This window comes from Nicotiana tomentosiformis, chromosome 3, assembly GCF_000390325.3.
Source record: "Nicotiana tomentosiformis chromosome 3, ASM39032v3, whole genome shotgun sequence".
In the NCBI taxonomy this organism is placed as follows: domain Eukaryota; kingdom Viridiplantae; phylum Streptophyta; class Magnoliopsida; order Solanales; family Solanaceae; genus Nicotiana; species Nicotiana tomentosiformis.
The window spans coordinates 39,917,372-39,925,850 of record NC_090814.1 but is presented as its reverse complement, the minus strand read 5'-3'; the positions used below and the strand labels follow the sequence as shown (position 1 = coordinate 39,925,850).

General features: G+C 36.9%; 1 long non-coding RNA gene across 2 annotated transcripts; it reads left to right on the top strand.

The window, feature by feature from the left end:
• The first annotated feature begins 1,767 nt into the window (after positions 1-1,767).
• Positions 1,768-7,564, top strand: LOC108943513 (uncharacterized). 2 transcript variants are annotated; one of them, XR_011414683.1, is made up of 3 exons: positions 1,846-3,694; positions 6,343-6,411; positions 7,277-7,564. It is a non-coding gene; the product is annotated as an uncharacterized lncRNA (long non-coding RNA). The 2 variants fall into 2 exon arrangements; XR_011414682.1 differs by lacking the exon at positions 6,343-6,411 and having other exon boundaries at positions 1,768-3,694.
• The last annotated feature ends 915 nt before the right edge of the window (positions 7,565-8,479 follow it).

Sequence of the window (8,479 nt, the reverse complement as noted above, 5' to 3'; positions counted from 1 at the left end):
TTCGTGCTTTAATATATCTGTGTTTTCTAAACCTATATGATTATTTGAGTTTTGATTCATGTTAGAAATCATGTCTAGGCTATGTTCTATTTGTTTAAGACATGATAGGGATATTCTTGCTATTTCTTAGCTATTTGCCTTAATTGTACACATACTCTCAATTATGATGCTATATCCGTGAATGATATCTACGTCTCAGTACTTTCTCATTTGATTTTTTACACATTGTTGATGCCTCATATGTGTAGCACTGTTGAATTGAGTATTATGAGTTGTGGTTAACTGAGACTTGAGAGGTTGATGATTGAGCTTGGGCCATAGAGCCGATGTGGTATTGATTTGAGGTGACTCATACGCCAGGCTTATATTGAGCTAGGTGTATCTTTGATTTGGGACGAAGCGTGCACTAGGCCCACTATTGGTCTATGTGATTTTGATTAGCGCTTGGGCCAGAATTCGCCCCTCCGAAGTCTGATATGTTCAGTGAGCGCATGCACATTGATATATATATACACGTGCTTTGGTAAGGGGCATTTATGCCAGGCACCCGTATAGTGCTGAGTGTAGTTGTCTGTGATGGTGAGGGGCCTTGTGTCAGGCACCGTGAGCGTGCTAAGTGTGGTTATTTTTTATGATTTCACTGTGATAATATAGAGTTGACATGTACATTTGACATGTAGGCATAGAAATGTACTTTCCTTATGCTAGCTGGTAAATAAAATATTTTATCCGTGTTGAGCTTTAACTGCTATACTTGGAAAGCATGTCTAAATTCCTGTAATGTGGGAGAGCTAAACATGATATCGTTGAGTTATTTATTTATATTGTTTCCTTTATATCCTGAGTTGTTACTAGTTATTGATAATGGTCACTGACTGTTTCTTCTAAGCTCGTCACTACTTTTAGCCCAAGGTTAGCTTTATTACTTATTTAGTACATGGGGTCGGTTGTACTCATACTATACTCTATACTTTGTGTGCATATCCAGTTACTTCCGGAGGCGGTGATTGCTAGAGTTGTGTTGGTACCAGCTTTTGGGAGACTACGAGGTAGCTGCTATGTCATCCGAAGACCTTGAAGTTCTCTTTCATTTACTTCTATTGTTACTGTTCTATTGTTCAGACAATTGTATAGAGGATTTGGTCTTGTATTTTGACATTCAGTATTGCTCATGTATTCGTTGACACTAGATCATTGGGATGGTTGTACTGGTATTACTATTGTTTCATAGTTATTTCATGATATTTCTGTTGTTGAGTTTATTAAATGCCATTTTATCAAATTTGTTGTTATCACCAAATTGTTGGCTTACCTAGCAAGTAGAGTTAAGGGACGTAGCGGCTCCGATGGGAGTTGGGTCGTGACAGATATGGACATGCTGGGATATAATTCAGTGGTTCATTTGTGGAATGAAGTAGATTCTTATATCTTGTTAAGGAGTGCCGACTCGGGAAGTCTAATGGATTGCATAATGGTGGTGACCGTGGTGAGATCATATGAAGATGTCAATTTTGGGTCAAGCGGGTGGATTATCTCCTACGAGAAGGTTTGAGGTTGTATGATTCTTAGGAGGCTTCTATAAAGAGTTTTCCTTCTAGCCAGTTGAAACAACTCGACCGATCATTTTGAGCTTTATCATTTTTTGGCGGTTTGAGACCTTGAGTAGCTTCACATGATGTATTATGACTATTTTTGACTTTCGAGAAGGTTGCGATTGATTTGGAAGAGTAATTCTCAATTTGGAAGCTTGAAAGAGTCACTACTAGAAATTGGGCCTATGAGAACAGTTTGTTTGCAACAGTTAATATAACTTGTTGCTATAGATGGTCTTTTGCAACGGTTATAACCTTTGCAGTAGGATATGGATCCTATTGGGACATTTTCGTTACTAAACCGTTGTAGTAGTGTTAGAACCGTTCCAATAGTTTTTTTTATTGTTACGGTTTTCAAAACTGTCGTAATAGGTCTATTTGTGGGGATGGTTATAAAAAATAAAATCTATTGGGACGGTTCAGATTCCCTCCTTAATTTTTCCCTTTTATTTTTTGTTCAATCCTAAACTTTTGTGTGAGTTCTTTTTCCTTTTTAATCGCTAATATTTTTAAGCCCCAAGAAAGATAAAGTAGTTCTCTGAGAACTTTTGTTGCCAATCAATCCAAATCGATAGTTGAATCCAAAACATACCACATTGATATACACTCCTAAAAAAGAATCCATCATTTTGAAGTAACCGTGTGGAGGTCTAATTTGCCTATGGAGGTGGTAGATCTGGACTTCTAAAGAACACACCTTTTTCTTCTACAGTTAGGTCCCATCTTGCCGGTGAAGGTCGCCGATCTGAGCTCCCTAAGAACTTATTGTTTTCTTTCATAACTAGGTCTATTATCAAGCAAAGCCAAACCCATTTCACCTTTATTTACTTTCGGTTTAGTGATTTTCATATTTACTGCAGTTTTCTTTTGGGAGTTTTGGGGGTTTTAATTTGTTCAATTTTATCTCATCTAAGCAGTGATTAGACTTACTGGGTTATCTTTGCCTATTGTGTACCAAATTTATTATGTGGGTAAAATAATTTTGAAATACCTAGTTTTTTTGTGAGTGAGTTGTTTGCTTGGTTGTACGCTAAAATTATGCTTACTCAATATGCCATGCACATCTACTGTTCGACGAAATGCCGTCCCATTAGCAGTAGTTACTCAAATTCTATTTTTTTCTTGAATGTATCTCAATTTGCAAATATTCATATGTATGCCTTAATGCAATCTAGATGCTCTGTTCTCTTTATACGTTAATCTATTATGGAGAAGAGATATTGACGAATATTTAGCTTTAGTGACCTTAAATTCTGGGAGTGATTTGTTTCATTCATGGTTAAAGAAATAAGACATCATCAATTCTAGTTCATTGGAGAGTTGTACTATTTTTAGTCTTTGAATTATCTAATTTGTGCCTATATCATATCTTCATTAGAAAAAAGCAAAAGAGTAGTTTTTTGTTGGAAATGGAATATGTCATTAGTGGTCTAGAAATAGAAATTAGAATTGCATATTGCATATACTATTGAAGGTTTAAAAATTTGTCAAAATTGAAGTTTGCTTTGACTATTTTTTAAACTTTGCAAGATTGAAAATCTTACACTTATTATGAGTATATGACAGAGAGAAAAGACGAGGCATTTTTGTCTAGTGGGGTAATGTCTAATGGTTCTAACTTTATTTTTCTCAGATTTGAACATGGAGGCTTGAAATAGTCCTTTTTATCTGTTGGTAGGATCATTTCTTTTGCATCAGACAGAAAACTAATACTTCACTTATTTCGTACTAGGGGTACTGCTAAGAGTTAGATTGGATTAACTCCAAATAAACTTGGTTATGGATACTATCCAATTATTCAGACATTTAACTTCCTAAACAAATTTAGTACTACTTTGTAACTTGGTAACTCTTTTCTGAAGATTAATAATCCAAATTCCACAAAAAGTATGGTAAATTGAAAGTCTTGGTTCCTAACTTGTAATTGTTTTTATATTTTTGTGTACAACATCATAAGCAGCAGTGGAAACAGAAGCTATAGAATTTGTGCTAAGGCTTTTGGATATCAAAAGGGCACAACCAATAGTGCAAGAATTTGCAGCTAAGGGTATTTTGTACCTGATGGCCATTTGCACCGTTTTGGATTCAAGACTATCTCGAAGGTACTATACTGCTAACTCCTTGATTTTTTAAATTCTTTGTCTCTCTCATTGTCCTTTCTTTCGTTGAATTTGTAATTTTTAGTTTCTACTTAAAGTTCAATACTTCTCTTGATTTAATTAATAGATAAATGCTCAAGATCGCTAAGAAAATATTAGTTCTTGAAGAACTAGCTGACTATTTGGTTATAACACAAATGGAATATGTATGTCAATGTGGATCTTAATGTGTTGTTCTCGTTGTGAAGTAAAGGAAATTTATGGTTGCTTGTGTCATTTTCTGTGAACTTTTAGTTGTTCACTAAAAAGTTCAAAACTTTATTCTTTCAGAAACCAATATGCTATATTTTTTTTAGTAATAATAATATAGTATTGAGGTGTAACTTAGCTAAGCTTGAATATTAACTTTGGTGATTTGACTATGTTATATAGGATATTCATGGGTTGGGTAATAGTGATAATAGTTGGATGATTATTTTATTTAGTTTAACTATGTTATTTCATTTAGTTTTCATTATTTTATCATTATTTTAGTTTTCTGGTTGATACATATACATTTGGGATGAGTCTTCAGGAGATGATTACCGGTGAAACATCCTTTTACTATTTTCACTAATAGTGTATCGTAGTTTCTTAGTTATTACTTTATTTGTCACTTCTAACTGTGACATTTTGGAAACGTGTTACTAAAAATAGTGACAAATTGGAAGTGTGTACACACATGCTTATCATCCCATGTGTAAGTGTGTTTTGAGTTGTATGGATCTTCATATCGTAGAACTTTGTTGCTTCTCCCAAGAAACTTGGTTGAACTTAAACTTTGTTTTACTTTTGCTAAGGTTTTTGTTCTTTTCATGGTAGAAGAATCACAAAATTTTAGAGAACAATTGGTTGATTTTTCCATTCAATTGCAATTATGTAGTACTTTCAGACTCATATATATGAAGAATGAAGATCAACAAAGGAAGAGATTGAGTTGCAATTTAACTTGCTGTCAAATCTTCTTCTTTTTTTTGAACTTTTTCTTCTTTTAGAATTTTGAAGTCAAAAAGGAATTCACTAGAGCTTTTTTCCTATTCATAATGTGATTTTGTACATGGTATGATCTCAATCTTCATATTCTTTTGACACTAACCAACTCCTAAAGTATAACTATCAAAGTTGCATACCATGTGCTCAATGTGCTTTCAGCCTTATTTAACGATCCGACCGATCATTTTGAGAGTACTAGCCCCGAACCCCTATTTATTGCTCCCTCTATATTCATTTTTTGGTTTTGTGACATACCGGGAGAATTTGTTTTAGGTTTCAGAGTGAAATGGGACACATAGTCACTAAAATGGAAGTTTAAGTCGTAGGAATTGACCGTAGTTGGATTTGTATGAAGACGACTCTGAAATGGAGTTTCGACTATTCCAATAGCTCTGTAGGGTGATTTTGGTCTTAGGAGTGTGTTCAGATTTTGAATTGGAGGTCCGTAGGTAATATTTGCGTCAATTGGCGAAAGTTGGAAAATTTGACCGGGAGTGGACTTTTTGATATCGGGGTTGGATTCCGATTCCAGAAGTTAGAGTAGGTACATAATATCAATTATCGCTTGTGTGCAAAATTTGAGGTCAATCGGACTTGATTTGATAGGTTTCAGCGTCGGATGTAGAAGTTTGAAGTTTTAAAGTTCATTAGGCTTGAATCGATGTGCAATTCGTAGTTTTAGCGTTGTTTGATGTGATCTCAAGGCTCGTCTTAGTCCGTATGATATTTTAGGACTTGTTAGTACGTTTGATTAAGGTCCCGGGGTCCTCGGGTGGATTCCGTATGGTTAACGGATCAAATTTGAACTTAAGAAAAAAGCTGGGATATTCTGCCTTCTGGTGCAATCGCACCTGCGGAACTATTCTCGTAGGTGCGCAACCGCAGGTGCGGTTGGCAAGGCACAGAAGCGGATTTGGGGCTTGGCCTGGGGCTGTGTCGCAGGTGCGTGAAGGCTTCCGCATCTGCGAGCCCGCAGGTGCGAGCAAGGCTCCGCAGATATGGAGTGAAGGAAGGGTAGCCAGTGTCGCAGAAGCGAATAAGTGACTGCAAAAGCGTGTCCGCAGAAGCGGACCTCTCATCGCAGAAGCGAAGCAAACCGCATAAGCATTTGTGTTTTCCGCACAAGCGGTGCCACAGGTGTGACTTAGTGGACCGCAGAAGTGGAACCCCTGGGCAGTGTTTAAAACCAAAGGGTTTCGTGATTTTTATCATTTTGGACATTTTGAGCTCGGGTTTTGGCGATCTTTGAGAGCATTGTCGAGGGATTTCTTGAGGTAAGTCTCTTGTACTTATTTTTGATCAATAACCTTGTTTTCCCATTGATTTTCCCACCTAGATTGTGTGTGTTTAAGGTAGAATTTGGGAGTTGGAGGCTAGGGATTTGGAGAGTTACATTTGGGGTTTTGAATAGCGACTTGGTGTCGGATTTTGGTAACTTTGGTATGGGTGAACTCGATATCGAATGGGTATTCGTATTTTGTGACTTTTACCCGATTCCGAGACATGGGCTCGGGTCGACCTTTTGGGGCGGTTTTTCGATTCTTTGCTAAAGTCGTAGACTTATGATTTAAAGTAATTTCTTGTAGTTGTATTCATGTTATGTAATTGCTTTTGGCTAGATTTGGGCTATTCTGAGTCGGAAAATCGAGGGAAAGACATCCTTATCGATTGATTGGGCGAGAATTGAGGTAAGTGACTTGTCTAACTTTGTGTGGGGAAAATCCCTTTACGATTTGGTGCTGTTGTAACAATTTGTGATGTGTGAGCGCCGTGTACGCGAGATGACTAGTGCGTACACGGGCTAATTGTGGAAATTTGGATACATGCCGAGTTGTCTTCTTTTAAATTCCTTAACTAAAGTTGCCTTAGCATATGTAGTGATCATGTTTAGCCTAGTATCGCATGTCTACGTGCCTTAACTCTTACTTACAACTTGTACAATATGCTTAGTTGAATTACCTGCTTCCATTGATTTGAATTAAATCTTTAACTGTAAGATTTCTTGAAAAATTCGTTATTCCTTCGATTATCTGTTGCATATTTACTTGGGGACTACGAGGCGGTTCCTCAGGAGATCCTCCTGTACTGCATATTTACTTTGGTACTACGAGGCGGTTCCTCGGGATATTCCCCTCTACTGCATATTTATTTTGCGACTACGAGGCGTTTACTCGGGAGATCTCCCTGTCTTGCATATTTACTTTGGGACTACGAGGCGGTACCTTGGGAGATCCCCCCTGTCTTGCATATTTATTTTGGGACTACGAGGCGGTACCTCGGGAGATTCCCCTGTCTTGCATATTTACATTTGGGACTACTAGGCGGTACCTCGGGAGCGCCCCAGTTGTTTACCTCTAATTGCTAAGTTGTTATTTTCTAAAGTCTCTCGTCGTTTAAATTTTCAGTCATTTCAAATATTATTGCCTTATTTTTCTTTTAAAACCAGTAGGGCCTTGACCTGACCTCGTCACTACTCTACCGAGGTTAGGTTTGGCACTTACTGGGTATCGTTGTGGCGTACTCATACTACACTCTGCACATCTTTTTGTGCAGATCGAGGTTCTTCCTACCAAGCCAAATACTAGTGAGCTGGACTGTACGTGGAGACTTCAAGGTATATCTGCCAGCGTCCGCAGACCTCGGAGTCCCCCTCTATCCTTATTATGTTATTTCCCTTATTCTCTTTAGACTTGATGTATAGAGACACTTAGTATTTTCTCTTAGAAGCTTGTGACTTATTTCTACCGGGTTTTGGGAGTTGTAATTATTGATTTGTAGTCTTATATTTATATATCATGTGTTGAGATTGGAGTTCGGTTTATTATTCATTTATTCCGCAAAGTGTTAAGCTTACCTAGTCTTAGGTGACTATGTTCCATCACGACATCCTACGGAGGGAAAATGGGGTTATGACACCTTCCACGGTAACTTATCATTCCCCTATCTTGTATTGGAGTACAAAAAGTTTTATTTTTTGTACAAACTAGAGCTTACAACAAATTATGCAAATGACAAAATGCAAAAGTTAATGGCTAAAGATGTTATATTTCCTGGTATGTCAAATAAATTGTGTTGGGGAAACTTGGTTTGCTCCGAGAGAAAATCAACAAAATGATAGTATTTACTAGTGTCGATTGAATTAAATGAAATGAAAGGAAAAGTGCATTGTACATATACATTTTTTTCCTATTTCCTCAAACTACAAAAGAAGCTTTATCTACCCAACTTTTATTGAGAATTTTCCTAATGGCAATAAAGAGCACAAATGTATTCCACAAAATATTTTAGAAGTTTTTCATGACTGAAAAAGGAAGTTTCAGATGTATTTTGGAGTTGGTTTCACATGTTTATTGACTGGTTTTAAAGGAGATTTATGGTGGAGAAGGAGAAGTTGTTTATGGAGTCGATTTAAGGGAGTTTTGGCTGCGTTTTGGAGCTGTTTTGGGGTTAATTCCAGTTGGGGTTCGCGATGGTTTTCAACTGAGTTCTCGGCTGGATTTTTCCATGTTTTTGGGCTGGTTTGGGAAGGACTTTGGAAGTGAAGATTGGTGTTAATAGAGGTGGTTTTTTGCGGCTGTTTTGCTGTGTTTTTAGCAGCTTTATAGTTGCATTTTAATGGAGGTTTTTGCTGTTCTTTTTATAATTTCTAAGTTGTTTTTGGGTGGTTTAAGTGAGATTTACATGGCTAAAGTTGTTACAGGTTTATCAGGAAGAAAAGCCTGAAGATTGGTGTTAATAAAGGTGATTTTTGTATCT